Genomic DNA, 16704 nt, shown 5'->3' with positions numbered 1-16704 from the left:
AATAAGTTTATACGTTCAAAATTTTGAATCTATCAATATTTATTTTCGGCCAGTATTTATGAATCGATATTCCTTCTTTGGTCAATAATGCACTCTGGCATATGTTATTTTTTTAATATATTATATATTTTTTGAAGAATGTCAAACTGCTTAGTTATTTAGTTCTAAGTAATCACTAAAAACTACAAGATTGAATTAACAAATAAATACACTAGATGAATGACTAGTATTAAAGTTACTTTTACACAATGTCACGCTTATATTTTTTTTGTTATATTTTATTATTTTTTAGTTCAAATATTTACAAATTTGAATACGTACAAATATAGAAAACTATCAAAAATGGGTGATAAATTTTAAAATGCGTAGTAAACAAAGCTTTATTATTAACAGTAGTAGATAACTATATGCTATTGTGACGTCACGTTAGAGATCACTCTTGACCAATTTATATATGCATATATAAATGTATGTACAATATAAGGAACCCTTCTGTCGTGGCCACTGATAGAGGGTATTTCGTGTTATAATTCGTTATTATACGACTAATTACAAGAGCAGTGCAGAATTATTTTAGTGTCCGACGGCCACCGAGCGATTTTTACAGTATTTCGAGAGGCCTAGAAGTGCACTTCTTCGGCGCCGATCTCGTTTCGTTTCGTCGAAGAGGCTTTCACAACCCTAATCTGAAACAAAAAAACAATAAATAATCGATAAGAAATTCATCCTTATATCTTAGAATCACGTATGTCACGAACAGTGCAGTTTCAGTGAAGTTTTCTCCCGCATTTAATTACATTATAAATGACGAGGTTTGCTCCAGAGACTACAGTTTTAGTTTACAATTAAATGGCTGATCAGATTCGTATCCTCACAAAATTCTATAAAATACATACCTAGTAATATTTATTTTATTACTATATATATATTAAGTACTATATATAGTAATTCTGAACAACATTTATTTAAAAGATCAACACGCAAGTTTCTTGTTGGTTGATCTTGTAATGAGTCTGCGTTCGGAATGAGTGGTAGAATAAAAAATGTGACTATTCAAAAGTGCTTATATTAAGTTTATTTGAATAAAGGTTATTTCTATTCTATTCTATTTGATGAACGTTAGCAGACGACTTCGTAGGTTAGGTATAGTTAGCCATGTAAATAGATAACAATCGCTAAATTACTCGTTCGATGTGTAAAACACTTATTCATGGACGAGTAATAACCTAGAAGCATAAATAGGTACAATTAAGTAGTAGAAACTAGTGTACATTCTGTACATCGATATGCCGAATGTTTATAACAAATATTTTGTGGCTCGCTGACTAAATACCACGGTTGCATTGAAAAAAGGAAATAATTAAATGGCGGTGCGTGAATTGAGGCGTGTTGGCCAAATTACCCGCGTTACATCGCACATACCAATGTATGTACATTGTTTGAAATATAACAGAGTTAAAAATAATACTAAACAATAATTTTATGTCAGACATAGACACACAATATATACAGTATAAATAAATTGGCTTGATTTTTAAAGTTTAGTTATGTTGCCAGTTCTTCTCAATTGAATCTGTATACTGAACTGGACAGTAGGGAAAAATAATAATACAAAAATCTTAACGTTCATAAGCGGCTGAAATGTCCTCCATGTAGAAAAGATTTTTGATTTGATTTCAATATTGAAATTTACGTAATATCTTTTTAAATTATAGCCTGTGTTATTCTGATGTATAAGCTATACTACTGTAAAGTTTCATCAAAATCCATTTATTCTTCCATTTATTTATACTCACAAACTTTCATGTTTATAATATTATTCGATTCTCGTGTCACAGCGTTTATAACAAACTCCTCCGAAACGGCTCCGATTCTTATAAAATGTGTGTGTATATTCAGTAGGTCTGAGAATAGAACTTAACTATTCTTATAGCCCTAAGGGTAGTCCACCCCAAACTAATTAATTTATATGACAAAATAACACCGTATGTATAATATTACATAAGTAATTTCAAATGATTTTGATGTAAATCTGTTGTTGTAATTAATGAAAAATTATTTAGTAAGTTAATTTGTATTTCAGGGATAATATTCATGAAACTACAGAACTCTCGTACAAGCAAGTGATTACATTGTCGACGAATACAATCCATGGCCTGGATGATCAAGCGCTTTAGCACCGCTACATCAAATTATGGCGAGTTCGATTCCTCGCTCGGTACAAACATTTGTATTTATAAGTATGACTGTTTGTATCAGTCTGGGTGTTTCTATGTTTACTCCTTATACATATGTATTTACAAAGAAAATGTATCTAAAGCATTTATATCAGCGGTCAAGTAGGTACCCATAACACAAGCTCAGCTTGTCTTGTGTCTTAAAGGTGCCGTGTGATTTGTGCAGGGTTATTATTATTAAATTAATAACATGTAGTATTTAAAATAATAATTATTATAAAGGCAAACAAAGTGACGGCTCAACCGTCACTTTGTTCACCTTTATAATTACATAAAAAAAGTAACTCAGTGTTTGAACTCCCAAAAAGTATATTAAAGTAATATTTGATAAATTAAAAACAATTACAATTGCAAAGAGGTACATAATTATACGCCACTTTCGCTATTAAACTAAGGACGGTGACGGTTGCGTAGCGGAATTTCTGACTGAAAATTTTAAATTCCTTAATCACTTTTGCTTATAAGCAAATTTATATTTTTATTATATTTTATTTATTATTTTAAGTTATGAACATAAATACTATGTAATATATCACAGTATATATATATATATGTTGATATTTACATGGACATATACTATAATATTTACTATAAACATTAAAAACATGCTAATGATATTGAAATGCCAAATGCACCAAATAAAAACTGTCTCTCTTTATTTTGGACAAGTTTTGGAGTTTAATTCTAGCCAAAGAAATAATATTATAAGAAATTGCAATTTTTGTATTTTTATTTAAGCTAATGTGGCAGAATAAACTATTTCAAAAATTGCAATTTTTATATATTGATCCTATAGCTAATGTCACTATGGGGAATAAACATGTTCAAAAATTGCAATTTTGTATTCTAGTCTTAGCTAATGTAACTCTTTGCGAAATAAGCATGTTCAAAAATTGCAATTTTTGTATTTTGTTCTTAGTTAGGTTGTATAATCAGTATTTTGTAGATTGAAAACGTGTGGATGATGTTGGGTGTGTGACTCACCGCTCTCTCGTCGTGCGCCGTCCGTCGTTTGTTCGTGCTCTGCACTCGAGACTCGTTCACTTTACTCGTATTTGTTTCACTGCAACAACGAGAAAGTTTAATAAAATATTCCCACGTTTTGTTCATGTATAAAAGATTTTATTACAATTTATTACTATTTACCAGCGACAGTCAACGTTTTTTTTTTAATGTGATTATTTTGGGGTTAGATTTAGATGTCTGTCTGACTCGATCTCTTTATTTTTTACGTAAAATAAAGAGATCGAGTAAAACGAACTGACTACCAGCATCATGGCTATCATGTTATCATGTGACGCCCATAATAACATTTTTTTTTTATTTTAACATACATTTTAGGGACTTTGGGCTAATGTCAGGTGTAGCACTGCGACTTTTCTAGATCTATTGTGCTCTCCCTTTGTCAAAGTTCGCTACCTAGGCCCGTTAGGGATAAGAATTGAAGGATATTCTTAGGATCGGTGGCTTTATCACCTAAGAATATATTGTTTACAGTGAATAGCATACATACAAAATTCCCAAAGTTATGAGCACCCATACGACAGGCGGGCTTCCTGTATTCAAAATTTTAGAAACAGTTTTCTCGCTGTATTCTTGCTTCATGTTTTTAATTATGTAAACATGTATCAAATTTAACAAGAAAGAATTGTCAGAACATTAGTGCACTGTACAATGTATGCCAGCACATGCCAGGTACGACGACCTCGATGATAACAAGTTTATAAACATACAAGAAGTACGTTGCCTATTTAAACTAAATTTAGATTTGCATTAACCGGACAGAAATTTCCCACCCAAAATAATCATCATCATTTCTTTAAATATTTTGATTTTTTTTAAATATTTAATTGCAACGTCTCTTAATCATGGGAGAAAAGCGAGACAATGATTATTGCCTTGTCTTCTATCATATTATATGGAGTCGGCGCTGTATGTCATTTTCTTCGATCATTCCCTATCTGCCGCCATATCTGAGCTTACTCTCCTTTTATGTCTTTCCCATCATATGTATTACAAAAAAAAATATTTTGGCCGTGATCCTATTGATAGTTAGAGTACTGTGGGATTATATATTATTCTTTTTATTCTGTGACACTACATCTAAGTAATCCAAAGATGCAGCGAATCCATATATAACTATTTCTGTTCAAATATCATTCATTCATTACCCATAACACAAGTTCTGTTTAGTTTGAGAGTAGATTGCGCTATGTGAACTGTCCAGGGTTATTATTATTATTGTTTTTTTACCAGATTGTTTTACCACCTCAATTCCAGCAGTGTTAAATAATATTTTATCCATTTTATTAATAATCTGGTCATGACCCTTAAGATAACCTGCGGTAAGTCACGGTTACATTAATTTTATTCGAAATCTGTAAACAACTATAATCCAGGCGTCGTACACTATTGTGAGACATCGTTACATAAGACTACGGGTGCAAATCAATGTAATATTAATAATTTATTTCTATGATTAAGTAAGTAGGTATATAAAAGATTATCAATTAGTATTTATAGTACAAGCTCAGCTTAGTGTTACCTAGATAAGCAACATCTACAATGTGATATTAATTTCTTTATAAATGTATTTGTTAAATTCTTTCATTGATCCAATTTTTTTATTAATAGCTATGGAGTCGTCCATCCATATTACTAACAATCCCTTTTCCCTCTTCTTGATCTAATTCTCTCTTCAAATTTCTCTGGTCGAAGTTTTTTCTAAACAGATGATTGCGATCCAAACTTATTATAATTTTATGGCATAAATTCTTTAATTCTTAATCGGTATCTCGCGACCAGACCAGAGCAGACCCATCCCTACTAGCAATACACACAAACGAGTGCTGCTTAGAGACTAAGCTAGGCGTAGGGATTGCTGTGATCTAATCACGATGACTGATTTACTCTTATTTATTACTTGAAAATATTTAAAAGAATTAGTGGTGGATTTAGTAGTTTATATACACACATTTCAATTCAAAAATCTAAAGTTACAACAATTATTGAAAAGAGATCTTAATGTGATGAGACAGCTTTATTAAGATTAAAAAAATAAGACTATTCAAAACTCCTTTTTTATATTTCTTTCCTTTTTTTCTAAATAACACAACAAATGTACCAGTTGAGTTGCCATTCTCAAATGAAATAGCATACAATTGGATGGTAAATGTAAAAATAAACAAAATTGTTCTATCTTAATGGTTTACTAAGTATGACTATTAAAAACTTTAAGTTTATTTAAATAAAGAATTTTTTATTAAATTCTTTAATAAAAAAAATTCAAGACAAAAATATTATCAAACGTAATTAACTTGTATATCTCCCGTGTATTCATTGTCGCATACATAATGAACCGTGGTGCAGATAGCATTCTCAAACAGCGGAATTGTAGGCGGAGCTAGGTGACATCATCGTATTTACTCGTGTGATGCCTTAGACCGACACAGAGGCGTTTACGTAATCCAAATAAATGTTATATATGGAATTTCTGTTACACGAAAAATATCCTTAGTGAGTAAATTTAAATGCCATAATGGCGTAGCATTCGATGTGAGACATATGCAGTCATCCGGCACGCCATCTGTGTACATATTCCAAAGTCTGTATACGTTCTAGGTCAGTAGGCACGAGCTTTGTTTTCCTCTGCATTGATACTTAATCTTGATTAAATTAATCGCCTTGGAGATAACTGCTGTTTTGGGTGATAAATATCTATATTTCTCGTAAACTATTATTAGGCTTTAATATATACTACTTTTATTTCTATTTTGCACAAATGCACAGTTACAGAAAAATTATATTAAAAAAAGCTAATAAAAGATATGACTGATTTAAATAATTTTTCTCATATAGTGCGTTACGATATCTGCAAAGATCATAGACTATATTTAAAAAAAATATTAAAGATTATTAATATTTTTTTACGCACTATATCAGAAAAATTATTTAAATCAATCTTTTATTAGCTTTTTTTAATATAATTTTTCAAACAACTAAGAAAAAAAATATTTTTAAAACTTTAGTTTACATAAAAATTTGTTAGCTCGTGACAATCATTTATTATTATACTGTATATGATTGTTTACGTTTCGTTAAATAGAAAATAGAAAAGTAAAACTCGCCGGGTATAATATTGAGGCGAGTATTGTATATTTGGATTTGCCATCCATTTATAGATGCGAAAGGAAGTTCCTGCATGATTCATACAAACAGTCAAAAGCGATGAACCTTGGAATATTAATTTGTATCTAGGTGCGTGTAAGTAACGTTTATATTTTAGTAAAACAGTAAAAAAATTGAAACAGTAAAAAATATATTTAACTCTAAATATGTACTTTCTTTTTTCTGACTCGGACTACTCTTTTTTGGCCGCAGCTGGCCTTTACAGCTTCACCGGACGATAGGAGGCGAGTGCAGATGGCACTCCAAGTCAAAGGAAGGAGCGGCTGAAGGCAAATCCCGACTGACAGACACGACTTTAGTCTGATGGATACTTTTTCCTAGTTTCCTCTTGTATTAAGGCTTTCAGTGTATTTCCACAGTTGAGGAACGAGGATTGCTAGTATTGGGGACTGTTGATAATATTGCCATTTTTTATTCGACTTGATTGCTATTGCTTGATCTAATGTAGGTCGACCTTACATAGTACGTGCTGTATGATGACAAGTCGACGTGCTCGTGGTCCCCTTAGAAACTGTTGCGGTTAATTTTGGGTAACTAGCCTGGTCATCCTATTATACTCCTCACTCCCATCTCCAGAGGACATCTACTCTCCTCACTCCCAGAGTCCCCCAGAGTATACCATTAGTGCATTTCATTATATTATTTCTTTATTAAAACTTTAATGCACAAATACAAAAAAATGAAGGTGCAAATGGCGGACTTAACACCATAAGGCATTTTCTCCCAGTCGACCATGTAAACAGAAATTAGTGGGCGGTGCATTATTAAGAAAATAACATGGAAATAAATACAAGTAAGTAGGTATGAATAAAGTAAATATACATATCCAAATACATACATACTTATATATAATACATAATATATAAAAACATATATACATATATTTATACACAAATACATACATACTAAAAAAAAATATCATCTATTTAAAGACATGTAATTCCTCTGTTTAGACGTAGACCAAGCATCTTTTGCGTATTGCAGAATAATACGGTCTAGAACACCGCTTTACGACCGATGGTCGCGGGTTCGATTCCTCGCACGGCACAAACATTTGTATTCATGAGTATGATTGTTTGTATCGATCTGGGTGTTTTCTATATATAATATGTATGTATTTACAAAAAAATATCTACGTATTTATCAGTTATCTAGTACCCATAACACATGCTTTAGCTAGCTTAACTTGTGTCTAGATGGCGCTGTGTGAATTGTCCTAAGATTATTATTATTATTATTAATAGTGTAATCCTGCGGCGCTGCCTGTCTGAAATACAACCCGTATTATTCCTTGATAATACAGTTTTCTAGTTACATTTTTTGAGTTTATAAATAAGACAAGAAATTAAATCATGGCTCTGTATTAATTCAGATTTTACTGAAGTAAAATTTTTATATTTCAAATTAGTTTATAGGTATATCAAATACTTAACTGTAGTCGAGTGATCCCAAGTGGAACTTTAAGGGGTAAATGTAAAATTAAGTAATCAAAATGGTAGTTAATGAAGCTCGTTGTCGCTATCTAAGTTGCAATTCCAATGCACCTAGAGTCATCGCACAAAGCACATTCCTTTGACGTGACATAGTAATATTATGTCATGATATCTATTTAGTAGTATCGCTATCAAGTAATTAAACTGGGACGAATCGAACCGAAGCAAATAACTTAATCCTGCGCATGATCATCGTCAAATAGTATTCGATGTATTGTTTATCTGTCATGTTGGAGATACATTCCGCCAGATTTCCGACGTCTGTTGCAAAACAATCATTTAATGCTAATCGCAATACATTTTGTACGCCAGAGACTGTTTCCCTGAAGATATATCTTATAGTCCACTTCTACCTCTACCTAACCTTAATTTGAAATATTTTTTATCAAATTAAAAATCATATTCGCTCCATTCTTTTAAGAACTAGGAAACAACAGACAGGCACACACGTCTACTAATAACAAGGGGTGTACTTGAAGAGTTTAAGAAAACTCGATAACTTTATTGCATCGAGTAATCATTATCATCTACTTCTTCATTATCCAATTTATTTGGGGTGGACGTAAATGTTTTTCTCTTCCATCCGTCCCTGTTCGCAGTCATCTCGTTTAAAATTGTTTATCTCTTTTCAAGTCGGCTAATTACCTACGTAAATTTTAATCTTAATACGTCAACCTTTGACAAAATGGAACACCACCTACGCGTAATATTATATGCGTAATATATTTAAGAAAGGCACCCTGCCGCAATCAGCATCAAGTCAGGGTCTTAGCGCCCACAAGCAGCGACTTTGGCTTTGAAATCCATTTATAAGAACCTTCAAACCTTCAATTGGATTTTTTTGTTTACTAGCTATGTCCCGCTGCACTTAATTGGAATATAGTCTACTAGCTGTCCGCGCAGTTTTAGCCGCTTGAAATTTATCGCCTATGTCTTGTTCAGTAGTTTTTGGGTGAAACTGTAACATCCATCCATTCATTTATATATCTATACTCAAAATTTTTGCATTTAGAATATTAGTAAATTATATGTGGGTGAAACCGCAGGCATAGCTTAGGTTACTAGATGTGCCCGCGTAAAAAACACTGTAAGGATGCCACATATCCTCCATCGACCTTTAAGAAACCTTATTGCGCCCTTTTTTAATGTTTTGCTTATGACATTTATATTGATGTCACAAAGTTCACATCAATAACCTAAATAATAGCTTCTAACTATGCGAACTGGGTGGTAGGGATAGTTATAAAAAAATATGATGTAAGTTACATAAATGGCTTAAAGTGTATTCTATATGTATGTATATACAGAACACTTTTATATAAATAAATGATTTTTGACTTTGTCTTTAATTCATTGTGTAATTGAGAGTGTTTGTTTTTTTTACAGAAAGAAAAAAATATAGCACACATGAGGATTTCCCTTATTGCTCTTCACAATATGTTTTATGTTTCTGTTCTTTTGGAACACTTCACTGTTTTAGAGAAAGACCGCCAACAACTATCATTAACTAGAATCATTCATTTTTTTCAACAGCAAAATCACATATCTTCCAAAACCATAACAGAAAAAAAACAAACAACCAAGATATTGCGTAGTTAAAACACAAACGTTGGTGAGGTCTCGACTGTCGACTCAGAACATGGTAAGTGACTCATTGATTCGTTAGGTATATAAAAACCGCGAATCTATTAAGTACCTACCAGTTTATACCGTTCTAGCAAAAAATACCGCGCGTGATATTGAAAAAAATATGGCAAGTGCGAGTCTTAATAATACTTAAAAGGTTCTGTTTATTCATCGTCATTATATTTACCATTTCGGATATATCATATTTATTCATGTATTCTTAACTAATATTAATAAAGCAATAATGATTTTGAATATGCTTCTTTGAATAAATCATTAAATTAGATAGAAGAAGCTTATATTGTTATACCACCTACAAATCAATGTACCCACACAGTTAGCAATAAAGATTTATTCTATTCTATAATATTCTATAATAATATAGGTTTTGGTCCCAAACAATCATGGTCATGCGGACGAAGTTGTGGGCAGAAGTTAGTATTATAAAGTCATGGCCGGACAACTAAAATAAGTACGCATAATTTCTAACAATGCCTACAAAATTGTGATGGGTGTTCAAGGCTTGAACAATTCTGACCGGTAACTATGCATCATATCTGTCTTTATAATCTCATTCCACGTCGATTGTGGAGCACACGTCTCTGAATCCCTGTTTAATTGAAACAGGGATCAAAATTACGACAGCTCAAGCCGTGGTTCTGACCCTTAGCGGTGTCATCAGACTAAAATCGTATCCGTCACGCGGGAGTTGGCCTTTCTATCCATAAGGTTTTGAGTGGTTTCTGCACTCATCCCAAATTTTTCGTCCGGTGAAGCTGTAAAAGCTAACTACGGCCAATAGCATTAGATAGTTCGAACAAATCATTTGGTTTACAACAGTAAGTGTTCAAATGTAACCAAACCAAATTATATTTAATGATATGTAAACCAAATGATTTTTTGAGTCAAATAATCTTCAGAAATGAAACTGCCGCTAGATTATAACAATCAAGATGGGCATAAAAATAATAATATGACTATATTCCTGCGCTTCCGTTATTTTTTTAAAATTAAATTACGATCTTGGCAGTAATGTGTCAATATAGAACCCTAAAATGTATAAGCTTTTAATTTCCTTAACATTAATTTGGTTACAGATTATTTTATTATCTTCCTTTAATTAATTATTATTGTTATTGTTATTTTCGCACGAGTCTTGCAAATATTTATGTAATAACGAAGTATAAACAGAATTGTATTAGTAAGCAGATTGTTGATTAGTATTTAAAATGTTTGCTCTGAAATCAGATTAAATCAAAAGTCGGTTACAAAGAGCAAACTTTAGTGTGTGTAACAATAAATGTAGAACAATAAATTTGGAAAAATATTTGATGGCTACCGCCCGCCATATTGAATTTTCATTAGTCATTTATCTTGTTTGATAACTCGTAAATATACATGTGTAATTCGTACCTAACTTTCCAGCCAAACATGATGCAATAATAATATCAATATCAAGTCAGTTCTCATTTACAAAAGTTTAAAGTACAAAAGAATATATGTACTAAGCAGTGAGTACTCATTAACTAATAAAACAAACAGGTGAACTGCAGACAGGCACAGATTGCATTATTGGTTGCGGCGAAACGAAATCATGGCCGCCATTTCGCGCCTTTTTTGCAACCCACACAATACACAATACGAGCTCGAGTGGACGAACGCCTGCTACTAATTAGAAATGCTAACATACCTTCACTACTATTATTCTAGGTGTGGTAGACAGAGGCATAGTTAATTGTCGCATAAAATGCAACACTCAACATACACGTAATGCCAACTTGGCATTCTAGATTTTTGAAACTTTTTGTCCAAATCTACTAGGCGCGGTAGGCTCTTGAATAATTTTGTTATATAAAGAATGTACTTGTCCAAAAGAGGTAATTAGGAGTTACAACCACAAGTACATTGAACTGTATGATATCACAATACGATATACCTCCGAGGCTGTCTTTAAAATCTTCTTAAAAGTGTTTGCTCAGGCTTCCATTTGTATTTCTGGGAAAACTATGACAAAACTACTTGTGTGATGTAATACCTGAACTATTCACTATTTACAGAGTGATTGCGTTTAAATACTAGACTAAGAACTAGAGGTTATACGAAGTGACCTTGTAAAATCGATATGGTGTTAATTTCAGACTATTTAGGCAAGGTCTAAATTAACATTAAGGTAAAATTATGTGTAAATTAGTTCTATTTACATTATTATTTATTATTTATCAATCCTTTTTTTCCTAATAGACTTGACAACTTTGGTGATATACTGCTTTGGTACAATATCTCATCTTCTACGGGTTAAAGGTTCATACCATACTTGTGACTGTATTGCGTTGTGTCTTTTCTATGTATAGAGCATATACATAAAACAGTGTAAAGTAAGTTTATAAAAAGCTTTCCGTCATCCCGAATGTCAAATAGATTTTTTTTTTAAATAAAAAAATGGTAGATAGACGATGATAGCACTGATGGCTTAATAATACATGATGATAATATGAGAATAAATTCACTCTGGTTAGTTAATGACGACGATGTTACAGAGACAGTAGAGGTGCGGTAAAATTAATCAATATTGTAGCAAATATATTGATTATGGGAGAGTTTCTGAGTGTTAACTATGCAAAATATAGGTACTTTTAAAAGATGAGATTGATACGACAGCGATATAACAAATGTATTTAAATACAGTATAAATAGGAATGTGGCAAAAAATATAATTTAAAACAATATAAAATGTATCAAGGAGCTACAAGAATAATTAGAAACGATAAAAATGTTAAAAATGTAGAGAATCGAAACTATACTGACAATGGATAGGTAATCGAGCGATTACAGTAATTTTGTCTGGTACAGCAGAGCGAACCGCGGAGTCGATGACCTGACTCAATAACTCATGACCAGTAGGTATTTTACGTTAGCGAATCCACTGGCAGGCACTACACTCTCTACAGTAGACCTAACAACGCTAATGTTTTATTAGAAAATACTATTTTATTCATTACACAGACACGTTTAGAATTGTAAAAAGTCTAGCGTTCAGTTCTTGCCTGCCAGTAATTAATTATTCAATTGTTAAATCGTGCTAATTAACGAATTGTAGATAGAGTTGAATTTTGGCGGGAAGTTTCAGTGAAAGTAATAGATACCTTTTTATTTTTTTAAGAATGTGATGCTACCGCTGAGGAAGTAATCACTACGTTTTTAAACGAGTTACATTGAATAATAGTATTAGTAAACTATATGTACAAGGTTAGTTGAAAAGGCACGTGTCAGGTTGCACGTACAATTGTTTTAACAATTTGAAATATTTATCGAAATCAAAAACCAGTGATATTATTCACGAACTGTATAAATCTACCAAGAAATAAAGTGAAAAATTGTTAATATTTTTAGAAACCTTTCTACAAACCATGCGTTTATTATTACCATTAACCATATTTATAGTACACTAAACGTGTACTACGAAAAGTTCGATGTTTTTTGCAGTATTTCAGTTTTGATTTATTTTTCTCGGTTCACTCACTCACTAGTCAGTTTCCTGAGTACCTATTCTACATGTTATTGTTACCCTGTATGTAATTAGAAATTACAATAACGCATATTTTACAAAATATTTATTGTAATAATTAGCAAATACTTAATTTGAATAAAATAAATTCTCCTATTCTTGGTGACACCAGAAACTTATTGCAAATTTGCTAAGATGAGCTAACTGACCTGAACTCATGCACATTTTGTCATCCTCCACTGGTGCCGCTGCAACGTAAACCGTTAGCGCAGATATGTGCACCACTCCATTAGCATGCTTAAAAAATACTCTAAAATAAAGCATTTAATTCCAAAACAGATCCTACTCTGTAAAACTTTTAATGGAAGTCTGGCTAGAACGTGGCCACTTTCATTCGTGTTCAGAGAAACCCAGGAACAGTCTCTACAAACGTCTATTGTATATTATTTATTGTTGGAAGATTTGTTATAGATATCAAAGTTCTTCAAATCCCAGGGAAGAATCGAACTCCGAATATTTTATTATTTCAACACCCCATCGAAATTATTTTTCTTGTAGAGCAAGTTTAACGCTATATGGTGCTATATGATTTCACTAAAATCAATCGCGATTTTAGCTGTCTTCATACACTTTCACAATAGTTCATCGTATATAGAAACAACCTAAAAATGGCGGGAAATTAAAACTCAATTTATTCGTGTAAACTAATGATTCTGAAGACCGGTCTAATGATTTGGTCGATTTAATATGCCTTGACAATTATAATACTAATAAATAAACCAAACGAGTACTTTATTAAAAGAGAATGTTTTCTATATTATATTAAACGTAACATGGTTAAGCAAACGAAACGTTTGGAAAAGAACTTTCTATATTCAGTAAAAGTCATGCTTTTCTTAGCTTGTGTGCAGTTGCATTAAGGCCATATTTATAAACTTAAAATTAGCCATGAATCCTCTGTACTTTTTCCCCATCCATAATGTTTTATAAGTATTTTATAATACTTCAAATTTATAACATATTTTTAATTACCCGTTAATAGAGTAAATACGTTGGTCTCTACATACCATAAGTTGTCTGTATCATTAATTTTTCTTATTCTCTACTGTAAAACGAGAGGTAATTTATAATTAAAAAATATTTAGTCCACATAATACACACAATATCTAGTCTAGTGTGTCTTGGTTATTTGAAATGTTAACCATATAGAATTGTTCGAAGAACTCAACGCAAGTATCTAAGATTTCAGAGATTTGAAACAATTGTGAGAGTCGTTCAATAGATTTTATTGTCTGTCCGACATTTTACTTTCCTGGCATTTAGCATTCCAATTTAATCTTTGTTTAATTATCCATAACATAAATATATTGGCATCTAAAACAAACATCACAGTGTTCAAACTAAAACCACAATCCCGTAGGAGATATTTTTATTTTGATATTTATTTGTTTCTTCTTTCTCAGATATTTATTTAATAAAACATTTTATTTTTTTCTTCTAAACAATGAAGACTGTCCATAACGAATAATTAATATATAGATAGATAAACAGCTAACACCAAAATAGGTTTCTAAAACCTTTAGCGTTGATCTATAAATCTATTTTTGTATCTTCTTCCGGACTTCTACAACGAAAATACAACAATGCGTGTTTACTTTATACGCAACGAAATAAATACACGCTGTTGTTCATGTACACCATTAAAATATCCAATAGGCCACTGCCGGACGCTACTCAGCAGTTTCAATTGATGGTATTTAGGGCATCAGAGCAGCGGCTACTCATTCCGATCATAAGAATCTATTTTTTAACCTGCTAATTGGTAATTACTAGTATCTTTTTGTGTTACAATGATAAATAAATGTGCAACGTGTTCTTTTTGTACTTAAATATACCTTCTACGATTTTATGAAACCCGCATTTTTGTTAAATACTGAACGAATATAGATTATAGAAAATTCACGCAGATATCTCAAAATTTTACATTCGTATACTCAGTAGAAATGGTAAATACGTATAAGTAGGTATATATGGATGAAGAAAAAAACACTATTTCCACGCGGGAAAACTATGCCTAGTGCGGAAAGGTGGAACGCAGAGAACTCCCTCGCTGCAAGCGTCCGAAAATACGTTCACCACTAAATATAGACGTCGTAGGAGAAGGTAGCGTCATCATCGGATTATCAGCTATTATCGGGTGTTAATTATAATGCACTTACCAGAATCGTGCGCTCGCATGCTAGAGTTGGCGGATGCGTGTTTATTTCACTGAAATTATTTATGTTCGCGTCGCCGCTCGCGTGCGCAGATCCCGGTCGTGTGGCGCCCGCCCGGGCGGTGTGCCGACTGAGGCGACCGAGCTGCGCGCGCGCACGCTTACTAACACAATTCCAATATTTTTGACACTGTGTCTCATAGCCGATACTTCGCTTGCATATTTACAGAACAGAACAGCACTGTGTTTGTAAATGAAAAACGGTAGACACACAATTGGAGCTATTGAAGCATTGAGTCAACGCCTGCTCGCTCTACATCTTCGCTATTCGGTAACTGGCTTTGTTGGTTAAGTGAAGGTCCATTTGATTCTTCATGAGCGATGTATAATTAATATTTTTTTGCAACTGGATACGCTTGCGATCGTTTAACTGGCTGTGAACGAACTATTTGGTGGGAAAAAGGGGATGAATAAGATAACATTGATGAGTGTAACTTCATTATAAGATAGTAAAACATAAATCTGGCCTATCTTGAACTTTTGCAACGATAACGGATCAAACCTTTATGTGCTAACAATGTGTTCACTGACATCTTGTACCTTGTATTTCACTGATAGAACATAAATATGAATTGTGTCTAAGGATAGAAGGTCTCTACTCGGTCAACTACTACCCACTGGAGGATTATAGACCGAAATTCATATCATATATATTATAAAAGGTATATAGGCGGAAGTCAGTGATAAACTATAATGAAACTAGATATATTTCCCGAAGGAGCACAGTGGAAAACAGGATTTTTTTTACAAAGAGAATATCATATATTTTTTCATATTTCCACTTTGTTTCTTGGTTAATATGGATCAGTTTCGTAAGTATTCTACTTGACTTTCCGGTTAATACACCCTTTACTAAATCTGCATTCATATAAATAAGCCCATTTGATTGAAAAACAATTCTTTTGAAAATATGAGTTCTATTAAGTTGACCATAGTTCTCATTTTAGGCCGTCATCAAAATACAATTAATAAAACAACTGATTCGGTGTTCGGAATGTATCTATTCTAAAAAATAACTAAACAAATTAACTACTTAATACGAAAGATTTACTAAATTGTCAATAAATAACTAAATAAAAGACAGAAAGAACAAAACAAATGTTTCTGCAACTTTGGTGGTATTGCTTCGAAATGATACACAAACAAACATTCAATATGTAACGGAGAAACGAATATTAATATAAAAGTATACATATTGTCTCACTTTATATCATTCTGTATCTATACAACTTACAAATTTATAATTTTATACAATGCAAAGTGAATATTTTCACAATACCAATAGCTTACGTCTAATTAAGTGACAACTAATAATATCATGTATACAAAGCTAATATTCCATTTTAGGAATCACGTTTATACATTTATCAATTGTAACAA

General features: G+C 32.1%; 1 long non-coding RNA gene across 1 annotated transcript; it reads right to left on the bottom strand.

Annotated features, from left to right (window-relative positions):
* Window position 1: 1 nt before the first annotated feature.
* Window positions 2-15390, bottom strand: LOC131846807 (uncharacterized). Its single transcript, XR_009357691.1, has 3 exons — window positions 15269-15390; window positions 3222-3300; window positions 2-686 (listed from the first exon to the last, which is right to left on the bottom strand). It is a non-coding gene; the product is annotated as an uncharacterized LOC131846807 (long non-coding RNA).
* Window positions 15391-16704: the final 1314 nt, after the last annotated feature.

Source organism: Achroia grisella, unplaced genomic scaffold (genome assembly GCF_030625045.1).
Source record: "Achroia grisella isolate CSIRO2021 unplaced genomic scaffold, CSIRO_AGI_Agris_v1 utg512, whole genome shotgun sequence".
Lineage (NCBI taxonomy): Eukaryota > Metazoa > Arthropoda > Insecta > Lepidoptera > Pyralidae > Achroia > Achroia grisella.
This window is presented reverse-complemented; position numbering and strand designations above follow the sequence as displayed.